The sequence below is a fragment of the Chrysemys picta genome, chromosome 20 (assembly GCF_011386835.1).
Source record: "Chrysemys picta bellii isolate R12L10 chromosome 20, ASM1138683v2, whole genome shotgun sequence".
NCBI classification, from domain to species: Eukaryota; Metazoa; Chordata; order Testudines; family Emydidae; genus Chrysemys; species Chrysemys picta.
Window position 1 is genome coordinate 25,299,796 of NC_088810.1, and position 19,240 is coordinate 25,319,035.

The 19,240-nt window shown below is 42.8% G+C and overlaps 1 protein-coding gene across 13 annotated transcripts in view; it reads right to left on the minus strand.

The window, feature by feature from the left end:
* The window catches only part of ASH1L (ASH1 like histone lysine methyltransferase), a 156,111-nt gene that overhangs the window by 73,067 nt on the left and 63,804 nt on the right, over window positions 1-19,240 (minus strand). The gene's annotated exons all lie outside the window — the stretch shown is intronic.

A 19,240-nucleotide genomic window follows, 5' to 3' on the forward strand; every position in this document is an offset into this window, starting at 1 on the left:
CCTCACTTCTTCAGATGCGTCTTGCATCTGAAGAAGTGAGGTTCTTACCCACGAAAGCTTATGCTCCCAGTACTTCTGTTAGTCTCAAAGGTGCCACAGGACCCTCTGTTGCTTTTTACAGATTCAGACTAACACGGCTACCCCTCTGATAAATAATAAGTCAGTATCTTTTCCCACTTAACAGCCCATTTAGTGTGGACTGAATCTGTGGAACTCATTATTCTAAGAAAGGTAGTTTTCAGGTAAGACATGGATACATTTTCCTTTTCTTATACGTAATGAGGTCCCCAGATCCATGACACTGGGATTTTATAGCAGTGTTCACTCAGGAAGGGAACTATATACAGATATGCATAGAGGTGAAAGGGGATAACCTTTTCCAAATAGTTACAAGGATGCTACAGTGAAGAGCACAGTCTACTGGATGTCCAACTTGTAGAATTTTAAAGGTCGCATGAACAGATGCCCAGGTGGCTGGTTTACAGATTTTCTTGTATGGGGCACATGGTCTTTCTGCCCATGAAGCTGCCTTGGCTCTGAGGCAGTGAACTCGGATATTGGAAAATGCAATTAGGCTTTTTGACTTGTACGCCTCTGAGACACAATATCTCAGCCACCTGGAAGGGAGGATTTTGAAGCTTCTTTCCCTCTAAACAGTGGATAATAAAGCATAAAAAAGTGTTTGCCATTCTGACCTGTGCTCTGTAGTGAATATATACTTTGAGATCTCTGCAGACATCCAAAGTGTGCCACCATTTCCCTTTGGAGTGTGACAGAACTTGACAGAAAGAGGGAAGAACAATTTCCTGTGCTCTAGGGAGCTTGGAGTTAATCTTGATTATGAAGACAGGGTTGGTTCTGAGTATCACTTTAGCCTTATAGAACATGCAGTAATGAAGTTCCAGGAAAAGAGCTCCTAACTCAAACACCCTGCAAACAGGCGTAATTCTCATGAAACAAAGCCATTTTAAATGGTTAAAAAATAATTAGACACCTTCACGAATGATTCAAATGGAGGCCCTATGACAACATTCAGAACCAGGTATGATCCCATAAAATAACTTTATGCACATCAGGAGGATGTAGATGAGATGATGCTCTCATAAGAAAAATGCTGGATAACTGGGTATGATGAAAATTCACCAGTTGTCTACTGCACAGGGGATGCTAGACAAAGCAGCAACTTGATCTTTGTGTTTGAACTGCCAGGCCTAACCTGAGACCATTCTGAAGATATGTGAGAATCTGTGGTGCAAATACAGGTGGGAGGGGGTGAGGAGGGATCAGACCCTTGACCTGGGACCAACGGTTAAAGCTCAACCAGGCCCTTGAATACACTGAGTAGATTTACTTCTGGAAGCTAAAATTGTGGATATTATCTCCGAGTTACTTCTGACGTAAGAGGCTCTGTCCAAGAACCATACAGCTAGTCTCAGACTGTCTGGATTTTGATTGGCTCTTGTAATATCTCTCTTCTAGATGGAAGGCAGATGAGTGATCTTTGTACCCTGTGAAGAGGATCAAAGAACCAAGGCCTCCTTGGCCAGAATAGGGATAAGAGAATTACCAGTGCTGCTTCACTCCTGATCTTCTGTGGAATTCTGAGGAGGACAGAAAAAGGGAGGGAAGGCATGTAAGAGTCCCTTTTGGCCATCTTTGCAACAAGGCATTTGTTGCATTGGGTCTGTGATCCCACCAGTAAGAGAATAACTCTGAAACCATGCAATTCAGGTGGGAGGCAAACAGATCTACTGCTGAGAGAGTACAATTTTTATACGAGGACACGAAACACCTCTAAGGTGTAGTTTTCATTCTGGATGTTCTAGCTTTTGCTTCTTGAGCCAGTTGGCTGTAGCATTCAATTTTGCCTTGGATAAGAAAAGAGTGAATTGACTGCAGATTCTCCTTTGCCCAAGTCACCAGGAGGTGAGTTTCTCTTCAAAGGAGAGTAGACCTTGTTCTCTTAATCTGTTGATGTATGATACAGCTGAGCTGTTGTCTATCTTGATCAGCACTTGAGGTAAATCCAGAGATGGGAGCAGAGCCTTAAGACCATACTGAATTGCCCTGAGCTCTCCTCAGTTTATGGTATGCTTGTGCTATTGTTTGGATTAGATTCCTTGTACAATCTCTGTCCCTTTGTGAACGACCTGAGAATTCTCCTGGCATGATATACCTTAGTTGAGCAGTGGATAAGAGACAGTTGAGGGAGGGATAAGATGAAGTTCTGTAGTGGCCTCATGTGAGCACTGATGCACTAAGAATATCCACATAGGAGATCACTAATCCTAGAAGAGACAGAAACATATGAATGGATACTCTCCCCGTGAGAAGTTGACCATTTTAATAAGATGTGTCTGCTTCTCATTTGTTCCCTGCAATTTTTAGAGGACAGTTACTGTTTCCACTCAGACTGAATATGCTGAGACTGCAAACTGACTCACAAAACCATGGCTCTGCAGCCCTTATTGCTTTGACAGTACAATCCATGACTGACTGACTGACTGACTGACAGGCTTAGAAAAGGAGGTCACCCGGAAAGAGGAAGACTGGAACCCATCCTTTTTGAGGGCTGATATTAACACTTTTGTAAACACTTGCAGTGCTGCTGCCAAACTAAATGGCAAGGACTTGTATTGGTAATGTGCTCTGAGAGCAAAGGTGAAGCAGCATCTGTGAGACTGACAAATTGAGTCTCACAGACGTTCAGACAAGCATCCTTCAGATCTACAGATATCATGCAGTCCCCTCTGTGGATGGCAGTTAGTCTGGATTTTAAGGTCTCCATCTTGAATTTATTTATTTTTTAATCTGTTGAGATACCTGACATTGTGAACTGCTGTGTAGCCTTCTGATTTTTTTTTTTTAAATGAGGAACAATATGGAATAAGGCCTTTTTTTCTTCTGAAGAGGTGGGGGCAGGTTCAATTGCTCCCATTTGCAGGAGATATAGGATGGCTGTCTGTATGCCCTGACTACTCCTCAAGCAAAACCTCCTAGGCTGTGCAAATGTTTTAAATTGGTTGACAGAGACCATACTTCCCATACTGTCCACCCATGTTAGCACTGCAGGGCACACAGGGTAGGTCTACACTGCAAAATCATCAACAGCAAATCTCAGAGCCTAGGTCAACTGACTTGGGCTTGCACAATGGGGCTAAAACCAGCACTGTAGACGTTCCCGCTTGGGCTGGGGTTCTGAAACCGGCAAGCGGGGTGGGCCTCAGAGCTTAAGCTCCAAACCAAGTTGGCATGTCTACACAGTTTGTAGCCCGGTAATGCAAGCCTCGGGAGCCCAAGTCAGTTGACCTGGCCTCTGAGACACGCTACCACAGGGGTTTTTCTTTTTCTTGCAGTGTAGATATACCCTTTAGGCAGGGGTGGGCAAACTTTTTGGCCCGAGGGCCACATCTGGGTTTGGAAATTGTATGGTGGGTCATGAATGCTCACAAAATTGGGGTTGGGGTGAGGAGGGGGTGAGGGCTCTGTCTGGGGGTGCAGGCTCTGGGCTGGGGCTGAGGTGTGTGGGGTGCAAGAGGGTGCTCCAGGCTGGGATCAAGTGGTTTGGGGGGCAGGAGGGGGATCAGGGCTGGGGCAGGGGATTGGGGCTCAAGCAGCTCCCAGAAATAGCAGCAGCATGTCCCCACTCCAGTTCCTACGTTTAAGGTCAGCCAAGGGGCTCTGCGCACTGCCCCCATCCCAAGCGCTGCCCCTACAGCTCCCATTGTCTGCAGCTCCCGGACAATTGTAGCTGCGGGGGCAGCGCTTGGGGTGGGGGCAGTGCATGGAGCCTCTTGGCTGACCCTAAATGTAGGAGCCAAAGGGGGGGTATGCCGCTGTTTCCGGGTGCTGTGCAGAGCGGCCCCCGACCCCACACCCTGCTCCCCAGCAGGAGCTTGAGGGCTGGATTAAATCGTCTGGTGGGCCAGATGTTGCCCTCGGGCCTTAGTTTGCCCACCCCTGCCTTAGGGTGTTAGATAACAGTTCTCTTTTGTTTATATATTTATTCTTTTTGGCCAGATGCCCTTGATAGTGTTTATGCCTGAAGAAGGCTGAAATTATGCCTGCCTTGACCTGGCTGCCTATAAAGGGCCTGTATAGTGAGGAGGCCCTTTCAGGTAAAAATTTTTCCCAGTTAGAAATTACGAGTACTTGACCACCAGGGGAAAAGGCACATATATCTTTGGTAGTGACATCAGGATAAATTTTGACTGGTGCATACTGAAGAACCTTCTGGCTTCACAGAATGAAGTCCAGGGGACATGTGGGATAGAAGATATGGTGGGAAAAGAGCAATAACTAGGACATTAGGACCTGGTGATCCACAGTAACAGCTGAAAATGACAATCCAATATTTAAGACATGGCGACCTGCAGTGGCAGCTGAAGACAACAGCCCAATGCTTTTCCAGTTTTTAGGTCTGACAAGAAATCTCTCTTCCACTATTACATATTCACAGGGTGCATAACCAGAGATATATAGCTATAGCCTGTCTAAGGCATCTGCAGAGATAATTGTAGTTCACAATACACTTTCCCTGAAAGTCTATTCTTTGTGTGGGGTTCCCCCCCAGTATTTTATTAATTGATCTGATGTGTTATGTGATCTGATGTGTTGGCCTTCCTCCCCTATGCAGGGAGAATTTCCTTTGTCGGGTTGTGTGTACGAATGCCTAGAGGAAACAGAATATGTCTTTGGCTTGGTCTTTTTTGCATCGATTTGCCATGCTACACTTTATGAAGGAGAGCTGGGGAGCTAAGTGTTGGTGGATTATCCTGGGCTGCACTCCATGAAGGTGAGCAGGAGAACTAGGTACTGAAGAATATCTGTCCTGTCACAGTCCATGAAGTTGAACAGGAGAACAAGTTGCTGAGGATTTTTGCCCTGCTGCCCTCCATGAAGGTGAGCAATGGAACCAGACACTGAGGATTATCTGCCCTGCTGCACTCCATGAAGGTGAGCAAGGTGCTGAGGATTATCAGGCTGGCTGCACTACACAGACTTATGCAGTTTGAGGAAAACAGACTCCACTTTTTGCCTCTAGAGTGCCTCCTAGAGGAATCCCCTAAATCAGACTTTTCAGTAAACGAAGAGAATTAGGGGCTCTTTTGTGCATTCATGCACTTTAAGTTAGGGTGTCTAGATTGGTGTGAACATCTGAGACCTCTTTCTTACGACTCCCCTTGATCATCCTCCTCCTCAGGAGGGAGAGTAATTTCAAACTGATGGTTCCCTGGAAGGGAGCAGGACCTTGTGATTATTCTTTTGAGTGGCTTTCTTGCCCTTAGAAACAGGAGTTTTGTGCTGGACTGGGTCCAGAAGGCAACTTCCCAGGCTTTGTTTAAGGGAGATTCCTGGATGTGGCCTGGAGATAGGTTGAGCCCACTCGGGGTGGCCACCACAAAGACACCAGGCTTCAACCATGGACATTCAAAGGGAGTCCTTGACCCATTTGCTGCACTAGAAGACACCACTGGGTTGACATTGCTGTCAGGGTGTAACCCTGAGCCACTGCAGGGTTGGGCAGTGGGCATGCTATAGAATGGAGGAAGGAGTTGGGTCCAAGGGCCCCTTACCAGGCTCTCCTTGCTCGGTCTCTGAATCCTTGACAGTACAGTAGCTCCCTGCCGCTGTAGCAGTATGCGGGTGGGACTGGGCAGCTGCTTCAAGGTCAACAGACGGGGCTGTGAATGTGGGCTCCAGTGGTTGAGAGGAAGCTTCCCTTGCCTTTTGATACTATGGGTCCACACGGGGAGCAGCTGCCAGCACTGCTTGCTGATCCCAAGGCTGACTGCTGCTGTCACCTGTGCCTGGCCTGGGGGATTTTGCTGCTGCTGAGGTACTGCCACTGCTTCGGCTGCTGGGAACCCTACCCCTGTCTGAGCAGCAGAGACAGACCTTGGTCTTCAAAGAACAGGCACAGATCTCCATGCAGGCATTTAATCAGCAGAGAAGGTTCAGGAAAAATCTGGTTCTCCCCTCTCAGCCTTCTCTGCCATGCTGCACTCGGTGTGGGTGAGCAGAGAGCATGGAAGGTCCCAGCAAATGGGGAGAAAGGGAATCCTCTCTGCCAATAAAAGCAAACCCCTATAAGCCTAGAGATTTTAAGCTTTTTTCCTCTTTCTTCTCCTTTTTTCTTCTTCTTTACATATGCTCTGCAACAGGGAGGAGCTAGTCTGCCTGCCGGTAGCTGGAAAGGCAGAAGAAATCTGGAGGGTTTCTCAGAGATGGAGCCATACCTCCCCTGCCTATGAATGGCAGGTTTGATCTGCCTCCAAGGCTGCACACAATAGAGCACACAAAGCCATGGATCTGTGGACCTTATTACAAATAAGAATTACTCCAGGCAATTAAATATAGAGTGAAATCCTGGTCCTATTGAAGTCAATGAGAGTTTTGCCATTGACTTAAATGTGGCCAAGATTTCACCCACACACTGTTTGCATTACTAGATTTGTAATAATATAGAAGATGGAAATTAATTTTATGTTGCCAAAGTAAAGCCATTATGCCAGTTATGAATGGTGGCTGTGTTATCTTCAAGTAGTACGGAGAGATTGTGGGTATGTCTACAGTGCAATTGGGAGCTGTGATGGCATCACATGTAGACATACCTGAGCTAGCTAGAGTATGTATCCAAATTTATGGGTAGATGGAGCTAGCCTTTGTAACTGCCCGTTCTGCCATGATTTCACTGCTATTATTACTCAAGCTAACTTTGATCAGTATCTACATGTGCTGCAATGATTTCATTGCTCTTGATTTCAGTGTAGATATATACCCTAAGAGGCAAGCTAGCTCTTCAGGACAGGGACAGTCTTCATGTCAGGTGTCTGTACAGAACTGCATGAGTGGAGCTCCTAAGCACTATTACATTAAAAATAAATAATAAAAATAATATAATGTAAGTCTATAGTCAGTGATGAAAGGCTAAAGCTTTTTTTCCTCAATGTACCCAAGCATGCTCTTTACCATGAATTTTCTTAAATACTTTCTCAGTCATTGTCTTCAGTGAGCAATTCATTACTAAATTATAACTGTAAAGAAGTAAAGTTGCACTAAGAAACTACAGTCAAAGATGTAATAAAAAAGTGCCCATATACTTGGTAAGAAGAATGTTGCAACTTTCATATAAAATTGGCTTACAAATGTCTCATCTAAAGAAATTTCCTTAAGCAGATGGCAGAAAAATATTTGGAGGCATGGGCTTCAACCATAACTGAGAACAGGCTTTTACATCCAAAAAGATTCACAAATACAGGAGTAAATCCATCTACATGTAACATGCAGATATGGTCAGACACTGCTTAGAAGAATCAAGACAAAAAAAAAAAATCAACTTTTCTCTTGGCTCCTTAGTGCTCTCCAGATAGAACCTAAGAACCTGAATCACATAAATGGTAGCCAAATTCTTTCACTTGCAGACTTCAGGTAAGGACAAAAGGGAAATTTCTCAATTTCTCAAGAGGGCAAACTGACATTGGTTCCAAGGAGAGACAACTGAATAAAATCTGACAGCTAACCCAATAGAAATTGTATAAGAAATATGAGAGGAAATGGTTCTAAATAATTTTAAAAAATGTTTCTTGTTGAGAACTTTTTTTTGCCTGTGTTCTGAGACACTAATAAGTGAGAGAGGGTCCTCCTCTAGATGACCAAATCCGCAAGAAGCAGCTGGCCAGTCAGGATCATGAAGAGTTTTGGAAGCCTCTGCTTGTCTCCTCCCACTGTGCTGCCACAGCAGGTTAGAAATTTTCATAGATAGGAAATCTTGCAAGGCATGGAAATGCACAACCAAATTCATCTGAATATACTTCCGTTGGAGACTTGCAAGCCCTTTCTTCGGATTCTGCTACCATAAAAAGAGTTCAGGTTTTCTCCATGTCTTAATCTTGTAATCACACAAATCGAAGGCTTCATGTATGCCTAGGGGAAATCAGCACATTTCTATAATGTTCTTTGGGTTAGGACAGAAAATAGGGAGGAAATTTCTTGGCCAGTGTGCAAGGGACAGATCACCTTAGAGAGGAAGGACAGCACAGATTTGAGACTAGGACTAGATAAGAGCAGATAAAGCCTGTGAGCCATATTTTCAAAAGTGTTCAGAATTCAGCAGATTCCATTGGAAAAAAAAGGTAGCTAACTGGGAACTGAGCTCTTTTGGAAATCTGACTGCTGATTTAGGTGCCCTAAATGAGAACTATTGGGTGCTGAGCTCTTTTGAAAATCTGTCCCTGTGATCCTCCGCCTGCACTCTGATCAGACTTGACAGCTACTAGAAGAGGTCAGGAGCTTTAATTAACTTGGATTAGGAGCTCTAAGAATTTCCTAGCCATAGGCTTGAAGCAGTAGAGCGAAACTGGTTTAGAACGAGGTTATGACTCTATGGGGAATGTATGATAACCACAGGCAAGGGTTGAAATAAAACAGCTCTGTAAAATCTGGAAATGGGGGAAGATGATCAATCTGTCTTCTGCCTGGGATCAGAGCTTACATCTGGACTGTCAGAGTGGATGGGCCTTGCCCTATGTCCAGAGGGCCAGTCCTGACAACAGAAAAGCTAATTTACATGTCAAAGATGTCTCTGGCCTCACACCAAGATGAAAGGCACATTATACTTTGTAAAAGGAGGACAATACTGAGGCCCTCCTTGATTTAATTTGAAGTGAGTACCTGTTACTTTTTTTGAGACAGGGCTGGGCTCTATAACTGTATCCTTTCAGTAGTCAATATCTTTGAGAAAGTCTCTAGTTCTGCATACAAAGCCAGTCTGGAGTCATTAGGATAACTGTTCTCCACTTTCCAAAAACTCTTTGGAATTATGGAACCAAATGGAAAGAAAACATTTCTTTTGGACTCTCCTGACTGCTGCTATTTCCAATAAGTTGATGTGTAGTAGGAATTCCCACTGAAAATGTGTCCCATTTGCTAAGTGAACACCATATAGGTTGCCACCCTGAGGTAGACATTTTAGGTAAATTAATTCCATGTTCTTTTGTCTAGATTGAATGGTTTTACCCAGGATGTCACAAACTGAAGTACTATGGAAGGAAGGAAGACCCTCCCCGGTAGAGCATATTTCTTGGCTTTGATTTTTCTGGTGCTTTTATTTTATTTTTGATCTTCTCGGACAAAGAAAAGTTTTGCCTTGAGCAGCATCTATGAGGATCCAGATAGTCCAAGGTCTGGGACAAGTGGTGCCCCCAAGGCCATCCTCTCGAGCGTCCTCCCCCCCCCCCCCAGTTTTAATCAGAGGTATATAGTAAAAGTTGTGGACAGTAAACAAAAATTCATGGCCCGTGACCTGTCCATGACTTTTACTACAAATACCTGTGACTAAAACGTAGCCTTAGTCATCAGCTATAGTCCTACTGGCACATGTTGTCTTGTGGTGATGGCCATGACCACCATAACCCTTGTAAAAACTCTTGGTGCCATTGTGAGCCTGAAGAGTACAGCACAAAACCAAAACTGATATTGGCACATTCCAATGGCAAACCTGAGAGGGTGGGAAATGTCTTTGACTTAGCTTTCCTGCAGTAGCCCCCTCAAACACATTAGCATCCACACACTATATATTTATCTTGGGAAAAAAACAAACTCCCTCTCAGGTGGAGTGGGGACTTGACCCAGGGGTCTCCCACATCCCAGATGTGTATCCTAGCCATTGGGCTAAAAGTTATGAGGGAGGCCATCCTCCTCCTCTTCCCCCTAGCCTGCAGGTTGAGTTAGGGAGAGGACCACCTATCTTCTCTCAGTTTGTGTTTTGCACTGGGGCTTAAGTGTCTGGACACTTGGCATGGGGCTGTAGTGTGAATGCTCAAAGGCAGAAACATAGGTGCCTAGGGGAATTTTTACTGCTAAAATTTAGGCAGAAAGGGTTTTTTAGGCATCTACAGGGCTCGGGAGCAGCTGGGGGGGGGGTGTTTGTGAATCTCAGTGGGGTCTGATTATGGGATTTAGGCACCTAAAGTGGGAGTTAGGCACCTACATCCTTTTGCGAATCTACCCCTTAGTGCCTGATCATTTGGCTACAAGCAAATAAAGACAGTAGACCTCTAAAATAGGGTTACCATACGTCCGGCTTTTTGGGCTCCAAATCCCCGTCCGGGGGGAAATCCCCCAAAGCCGGACATGTCCGGGAAAATCGGGACATGCGGGGCCGGTGGTGCCGGGCCGGCGGTGCGGAGCCCGGGGGCTTGGGGGCCGGGGACCGGCAGTGCTGGGCGGGCCGGGGGTGCTCGGCCGGGGGCCGGGAGCCCAGGGCCCGAGCCGACCCAGGCTGGAGACGCCGGGGGGGCCAGACTGGGCCGCGCCTCCTCCCCCCACACCCCTCTTACCTGCTTCAGGCTTCCCGCGAATCAAATGTTCGCGGGAAGCAGGGGAGGGGGCAGAGTTGGGGCAGGGACTTTGGGGAAGGGGCGGAGTTGGGGCGTGGGTGGGGCTGGAGGCGGGGCCGGGGCCCCGTGGAGTGTCCTCCTTTTGGAGGCTCAAAATATGGTAACCCTACTCTAAAACTATGCCCTATATCAGGGATAGGAACCAGTACTATTATGTATGTAAGTGAGAGACAAGTGTCTCAAATGCTGCACAGTTTTGTGAGATCTTTGGGAACAGGGGATGAGAGAATTTTAAGAACTGGTAGATGAGATTGATTCAAAACTTAGAGACCTTTTACTTTCTGAGATCTTCTTCTAGATGCGTATCTCCTGTCTTGCCTCTGAAAGTTTTCAATCATCAGAGTAACTTGTATTATAACATCTGGGATGCTTGCGAGTGGAGAAGTTCCTGGGTTTTCTTGGGAGATACAGGAGGGGACTTCATTATTAGGCAAGTTCTTCGGGGTTACAGGTGAAATATCTCCAGATGGCTAACCTCCCTTTAAGGGCAGAGAAATTAAGCTAAACTTCTCTGCTAATTCTCCTCAACAAGGACAAGGCCATAAAGGTTTATATGCCACTGAGTTGCATACCATGTTTGTGGTGAAGATTTTCAGACTGTTCTGAGTGGTGTCCTTGTAAAAAGATGCTGCCAGTGGGCACTTGAGGGTTTTTGCATTCCTATGTCTAGATCTCTTAGGTGTGCGTGGGGGAAGATGATGTGATCATTAACACTCTAAGCATAGAGAGCGTATACATGTGACTGCTAGTAGGAAAGAACAGTCAATTTTTTCTTAGGAAAGAGTCAATCATTTTGTCAAGGGGATGTCTTTGTGAGCCATTAGTAACTATAGGTGAATATTAGCTAGAATATTAGCCTAACTTGAATTTGACACCACAGAGAGATCTACTTTGGGATAGTGACCCAATATGGACGACTTTTCCTTGGGAAATTTGTGCAGCCCAAATGCCTTGTGAGTGACCAGATCTATATGTTCCTACATTAGAGAAACTAGAGAGTCTACTCCAGAACGGACAGAGAGAGAGTAATCCTCCACCTGTTCTTCCAGGTTAATAGTACTCTTTGAGCGTCGAAGAGAATGACTGCTGGAGACAACTGCAACTATACATACAAAATGATGGGATCTAAATTAGTTATTACCACTCACAAAAGAAATCTTGGCGTTGTTATGGATAGTTCTCTGAAAACATCTGCTCAATGTGCAGTGACAGCCAAAAAAGCTAACTGAATGTTAGGAACCATTAGGAAAGGGATAGATAAGAAGACAGAAAATACCATAATGCCACTATCAAGATCCACGGTATGACCACACCTTGAATACTACCTGCAGTTCTGGTGACCTCATCTCAAAAAAGATATATTAGAATTGGAAAAGGTGAAGAGAAGGGCAACAAAAATGATCAGGGGTATGGAACAGCTTCCATACGGAACATGTGTGTGTTTTATACACCAGACTATGACTTACAGGCCTCAAACATAACTAGGCCTGATAGAAAAAGCAGATTCTCCTTTAGCTGAATAGATAGAGAAAGTACTTTTGGATGCAGTTTTCTTCCAGGAACAGATTAATCATAAAGCTGGCTTAATGAGATTAGAGTATGTTTAACAAACTACAAAGACTGTGAACAAATGAGTTTTCTAAGTAACATTATGCCTTGAAATAATATCCAGAAAAGAGATAAATTCAGAACTTTTAAAAAAAGAGGTATATGAGCAATACAATAGCTGTGACCAGACTGTTCAATTTAGGAAACTAACAAATCAAACGCACAGCTGGATGTCAATTTCTTAAGGAATTAGGGAGGACACTGGGAGAAACTGTGTTGATGAAAAGGTGTTAGGCCTGGTCTCAGGCCCACTGTGAATCCCAGTTAGACTTGTACTCATGCATCCTCTGGCCTGGCCTACCTTACCTTTTTGGCACCTCACTCTTCTGACAAATCCAAACTCCTAAGCAAACAACGGGGGGATGGGGGGGTCAACTGTCAAAAGTAGAAGCTGGTAGTACGAAGAAGCTGACAAGGAGACCAGAATTTGCTCTTTGTAAAGAGGCAGGCTAGCAGGTGTGTGCAAGCAGGTAGAGAGTATGAACCTTTCTGCCCATTGAGAGGGGCATGTTTGTCTTCCAACTGTCATCAGATTGCAAGGTAGACTGGGACAGATTAGGAGAAAACCTTATTTTAGAGAGCTGAAAACAAAATGGGGAAATAAGGAGGGGATGGCGCTTGTGGTAAAAGAGACTGAGGCCCTCATTATAAATATACTCTTCCTCAGTATCTCAGGCCAGAGTTCTAAGGATGAGTATATTTTTCTGGGTCCTAAAGTTTCAGTGAGGTATCAGGTAGACAACAGATGGGCTGTTAGCTCTTCTATGATGCAAAGTAACCCTGCAGAGGCTCTCTACAAGGAACACTAAGAGACTATGTATGTCTTGCTGGAAGTTAGCCCAAAGCACAATCATTTGGCTTACTTACATAACTTTATTGCAATGCATTCCCAGATGTTAGGAACTGATGCACAAGTGGTATCACTAAGGGTATGTCTACACTGCAGTTAGACACCCCCATGCCAGCTGACTCAGACTCACAGGGTGCAGGCTAAGGGGCAGTTTAATTGTGGAGCAGGCTTGGGCTGCAGCCCGAGCTCTGGGACCCTCCCACTTTGCAGGGTCCTAGAGCCTGATCTTAGCTTGAACCTGAACATCTACACAATTAAATAGCCCCTTAGCCCGAGTCAGCTGGCATGGGCCAGCTGTGGGTTTCTAATTGCAGTGTAGACATACCCTGAAATGAGAACACTGGGGCCTTGAATAATTAGGGCATGTCTACACTGCAATGTAAGCCCATGGTTTGAACTCAGGGTCAAGCCTAATCCCTCTTCTCTCTATATTCAAATCATGCTAACCCAGGACTTGGACCCAGAGTAGCAGGATCCCACGAGGCTGAAGGTCCAAGACTGAGTCAAGCCAGGATCCAGAATTCAATTCCTATTGCTTAGTAGTGTGGACATGTGCTCTGGGAATCCAACAAAAGTATCCCACAATCCCACTTTCTTTGTCCTCTGGACAGTCACGTTTGGTGGACAGTCAAGTTTTCCCGCACTGCACCACAAACAAAGAAATAGAGTGGCCCCATTTTGGAAAAGTGCTAGGAAGTTTGGGATATGGATGGTTGGTTTGGGGCCCGCATAAAACAGTGTAGATACTGAGTCCCCAATTGGGACCCAGGGTTCAACAACTCCTAATCTGAGGTTACAAATTAGTATAGACACTCAAGTCCTAGATTAACCCAAGGTCTGCTAACTTGAGTTTTACTAACCCTAACGTTTATACTGCAGTGTAGACATATCCTTAGGGTATGGCATACCCCACAAAGGGTCCAAGAGCCCAGGCTCCAGCCAGAGTGTTTACACTGCAATTTTACAGCCCAGTAGCCCAAGTCCCACAAGCCTGAATCAGATAACATGGGCCAGCTGTGGGTGTTTGACTGCAGTGGCGACATACCCTTACTGTCCAAGCCATATTCTAATCTTGTCATTTAAAGGTGAACTGCAAAGGACTGGTGATTTTTGAGTTAGTATGGATTTATGTGCTGAATGTTTCTGCTAACCACAGAAAAAACGCAGTGTATAACAAAAAGCTTTAACTTACCTTTTGAAAATTTCATTTTATTCTCTGTGAAATCCTGACACTTCCTGGTTTACTAGTTGTCCCAGAATGCATGCTTCCGTGATGCCACTGATACTAGATATCCTGTAAGACTTATGGTATCAGTAACATCCCAGAATGATGAAAATACCTGTTAATAGCTTCAAATGGTAGACACAAACCTCGTGTGACTGATGAAAAGACTATTCCAGTAGGAAGAACACCATATGGAGTGGACAGTTTAAAATATAATATTGTGGTTGGCCCCAATGACCATTTACAACAATTTTAGAAGTCATTCCCTACTATTACTCTCACTTCCTACCAGTCATTTTAACTGCTCTGATTCAATCTTCTCTCCATGATGGCACATAATTTACATCTGCTTTAATAAAATGAACTCACTTTTACTGTACCAGAGGTTTTCCCTTCCTTCCACCTTATTGTCTCTAAAGTGTATACAAAACTGAACTTTTTATGAATACTTGGTGTTTCAGAATCATACTCGTGTGATGGTAAAAAAGGCAAAAGCAAACATGAAACTGACACTGATCTTTTCATAAAACTCTTATTATGGAACTTGTTCCTAGATGCAGTTCTTAAAGGCCTTTGCTGTCTCACACTGCTGATACGCAGCACTAGAAGCTTCTTGTGAATGAGCTGAATGCTGAGCTAAAAGCTGGTTAAACAATAAAAACAGCTGGTTCCAATTGTGGGAAATACACTTACTGAAAGCAATACATTTCATCTGACTCACCAATTATATGCACTACAAGAGGTAGGGTGATTCAGAGCCTGCACCAGCAGGTTTTAACCTAAAATGTCTCTACTTTTCCTCTAATTAGACTGTTTCTCATAAAACCCAAGTCAGATCATTCACCATAATGGAATTCCTCAGGAAATTCCCAGAACTGCACTAACTACCACAACTAGTTTTCTACTCCTCATATTCAAACTTAACCCCTTGATGACTTAGCATTTTGGAGCTTTCTTCATAAATAGCAGGAAGAGCTACATAAGTTTAGTTCTTATGTAACTAAAGTATTTTTAATAATCTGAAATATAGAGATAGGAAAGTCACAATTATTATGATTACACATGAATACACTACCAATCATCATGGTATCTGGCATTTTACATGGGTTAAATTGGATCACTGGGTCATAACACAAACATGTGCTTCGAACAACTAATATAATTTACTCAGATATACTTTTTAAACAAACACAGAGACGAACAGCTAATCCTAATATAATTTCTGCAAGACAGCAACCCAGTGAGCACTAAAAATATCCCCTATCATTGGCATGAAACACTCACAGGCATATTTCTATTGCCCTTTCTTTAAAAATTACTTTCTATGACTTAAGAACCAATGATGAGACACATCTATGCAATGAGCTTTGACTTTTGCTAGCCTAAGACTCCATTTGCTACCTTTTCATTTTTTTTTTAATTACTACAATTTTGTTCCTTGCTGAAGGAAGAAAAAGAAGCACTTCTATACTGCATAGCACAGTATTCAAAAGACAAGAATCAACAATATTAAAGTTGCCTGTGCAACCTTAACTCTGCCCCCCATATATATGTATTACAATGAAGTCTTTTATTATAGGGATCACATATTACTTTTTTAACATATCATATGTGCAAGTAAGCAGGACTCCTTAAGTGCACTGTCTCTTTCACTAATTGTACAGAAGCGTGTACCGCTGCATAGAAACTTTCTTTATCCTAACATTCCAAGCTTCTGAGCAGCTTCAAACAGCCACCATTTTAAAAATTTCAACCTGCCAAACAAATGACTAGTTTTTTTCCTTCTAAATGTGGAATCCCCACTCCACCCTCCCAAGTCCCTTATGCACAATATTCAGTCCTGAAGTTGTGATAGGTATAAGAGCTAATATTTTTGTCCCAGCAGAGCTAGAAATGAGAGCTTTATATTACTGGAAAGATGAAAATCTTCCCTTTCCAGTGGGACACACAACACTTTTATAGCTCTAGAAGGGCAAGATATACCAGATTTTGAAGTTGTGATATTTTTATGTATAGAAAAGCTATAAAGTCATTAAAATAAGTTTTTAAAAACTAATATAGTTTTAATATACGTAATTATATATATAATATAATCATATATATTAACTAATATAGTTTTTCACTTCCAGGGAGACCTATATCATTTTACTCATGATAACTAAGGCAACTGTCTTTTACAGGAGGAGGTATAAAAGAAATAGTCTCACTGACAATTTAAAAAACCTTAATGTCACTATCCCAACATGTGTTATATATCTACTTGTGTAGTAAATATTAAACTAAGTTAAGATTATTCTTTATATGCTGTACCTGTTGATGCCTTTCTTCATATGAAAGCCAACTTTCCATTACTGAAATCCATGAGAAGTCTAATTTGCCACTTCCTGCCCATAGGCAATATTTCAGGCTGACTATATGCTACTTGGGCCTAACTGCATTCTCCAGGACTCCTTCAAGAGGGAATCTCTTTCAATACATCAGTTCATAATTGTGCTGTAAGGGCCCAATTACTTACACTATTTATAATGGTCTTTACTGCTACATCTAAAGCTGTGATATTCATTTAATTTTCAGGCAGCTGATTAGCGATGGTTGTAGCTTTAAGTGGATCCTGGCTTCTGGCGAGACCAATCAAGTGGATCCTTTGTTTAATTAGTTTTCCATTTTTACCTTAGAGACAGAAGTTTAGAACACACTGGAGCCCTTGGCAGCTTGTGATGTTTACAAGCAGCTTCAAAAAGAATGTCTGTTTGAGTAGTTTCTTGTTGGAAAACTTGAAAGGTTGCTCTAGCTAATATAACTGTCTCTGTTTTCTGTCCAGTACCGGAAAACAAGGTGCTTTCTACTCCAGCACCTGAAGATGCGATATATCTTGTTTTTGTGCTTCTACGTTTTCTCCAGATTAGAGATAATAAGGAGTTTAACTTGAGGTTATCTTCTTTACAAGTTAAATTTACAGATATGTGATCAACAAACATACATATTGACCACTGCTTTACCATCAAAGGTGGTACATCCAATTTTTTTATGTGCGTGCATCTACATCACCAATCACCTCACCTACATCAACTCACCAACCTATTAACATTATTTGAGGGGGTCAACAAACATGTGGACAAGGGTGATCCAGTCGACACAGTGTACTTGGACTTTCAGAAAGTCTTTGACAAGGTCCTACACCAAAGGCTCTTAAGCAAAGTAGGCAGTCATGGGGTGAGAGGAAAGGTCCTCTAATGGATCAGTAATTGGTTAAAAGATAGGAAACAAAGGTTAAGAATAAATGGTCAGTTTTCCATAGTGGAGAACGGTAAATAGCGAGGTTCCCCCAATGCTCTATACTGGGACCTGTGCTCTTCAACATATTCATAAATAATCTGGAAAAAGGGGTAAACAGTGAGGTGGCAAAGTTTGCAGACAATACTAAATTACTCATAATAATTAAGTCTAAAACTGACTCTCAAAACTGGATGACTGGACAATAAAATGGCAGAAGAAATTCAATGTTAATAAATGCAAAGCAATGGTCATTTGAAAAAATAATCCCAACTATACATACAAAATGAGGGGGTCTAAATTAGCAGTTACCACTTAAGAGAGATTTTGGAGTTATTGTGGATAGCTCTCTGAAAACATCTTCTCAATGTGCAGTGGCAGTCAAAAATGCTAACAATGTTAGGAACCATTAGGACAGGGACAGATAATAAGACAGAAAATATCATCTGTAGACAAAAACTTTTCACAAAGTGATCACTCCATATCTGATCTTTCAATATTCATCCTCAAAGCAAGCCTGCACAACAACACCTTCAAAACCTAACTCTAGGAACTTAAGTTCATAATGCTGCTGGACACTAAAAACCATGGACTTAATGGGGACCCTGGTTTCATGTCTTATTACAATGATCTGTAACACACACCTGCCTGTTATCCCTTAATGGCTTACTTCAAATCTCTTTTGCATTAACAATCTAACCCTTATTGCCCACACCATCTCAAATGACCTACAATATGTTACCACTTATGCTTAACTATCTGTCTCAACTTGTGTTTAGCTCAGACATCCTGATTTTTCCCCCCAAACCTGAAGAACTGTAGTTTGAAAATTTGTATCTTCCACCAACAAAAGTTGGCCCCAAAAAGATATCACCTTACCTAACTTGTGTCTCTCATATCCTGGGACCAACACAGCTACAATACCATTGTAAACAGGTTTGAAAATTATAGAGTGTATGTATATTCTGAACTGTAATTCAGAAAAAATGCCATCATGGGATTCTCTGTTTATTGTCTCATGTTAGCTTTCACTTCAACTTCGCTCAAGTTATAAGTAAAAAGATAGTCAGATAACTTATCAATTATGTAAACCAACCTGGAATATTAATATTAAGATTTCAGAGTAGCAGCCGTGTTAGTCTGTATCCGCAAAAAGAACAGGAGTACTTGTGGCTCCTTAGAGACTAACAAATTTATTTGAGCATAAGCTTTTGTGGGCTACAGCCACTTCATTGGATGGATGTCGTGGAAAATACAGTAGGAAGATACACACACACACACAACATGAAACAATGGGGTTACTATATACACTATAAGGAGAGTGATCAGTTAAGGTGAGCTATTATCAGCAGGAGAGAAAAAGAACTGTCTGTAGTGGTAATGAAAATGGCCCATTTCCAGCAACTGACAAGGAGATGTGAGGAACTGGGGGGGTAGGGGAGGGGGAAATAAGCATGGGGAAATAGTTTCACTTTGTATAATGGCCCATCCACTCCCAGTCTTTATTCAAGCCTAATTTAATGGTGTCCAATTTGCAAATTAATTCCAATTCAGCAGTCTCTCGTTGGAGTCGGTTTTTGAAGTTTTTTTGTTGTAATATTGCGACTTTTAGGTCTGTAATCGAGTGGCCAGGGAGATTGAAGAGTAAGATGTATTCTTCCTGGCTCATGCATCACCACCATATTACTGTTATTATTTTGCAGTAGCGTCTAGAGGCCCCAATCAGGCATCTAGGCTGCACTGTAGTAAGCACTATAAACATGTGACCAAAGGAAAATCCCTGTCCCAAAGAGTTTACAATTTAAGGCTATGTCTACACTATGCATCTTTTAGTGATACAGCTGTGCTGCTACAGCCATACTGCTAAAAGATGCGCAGTATAGT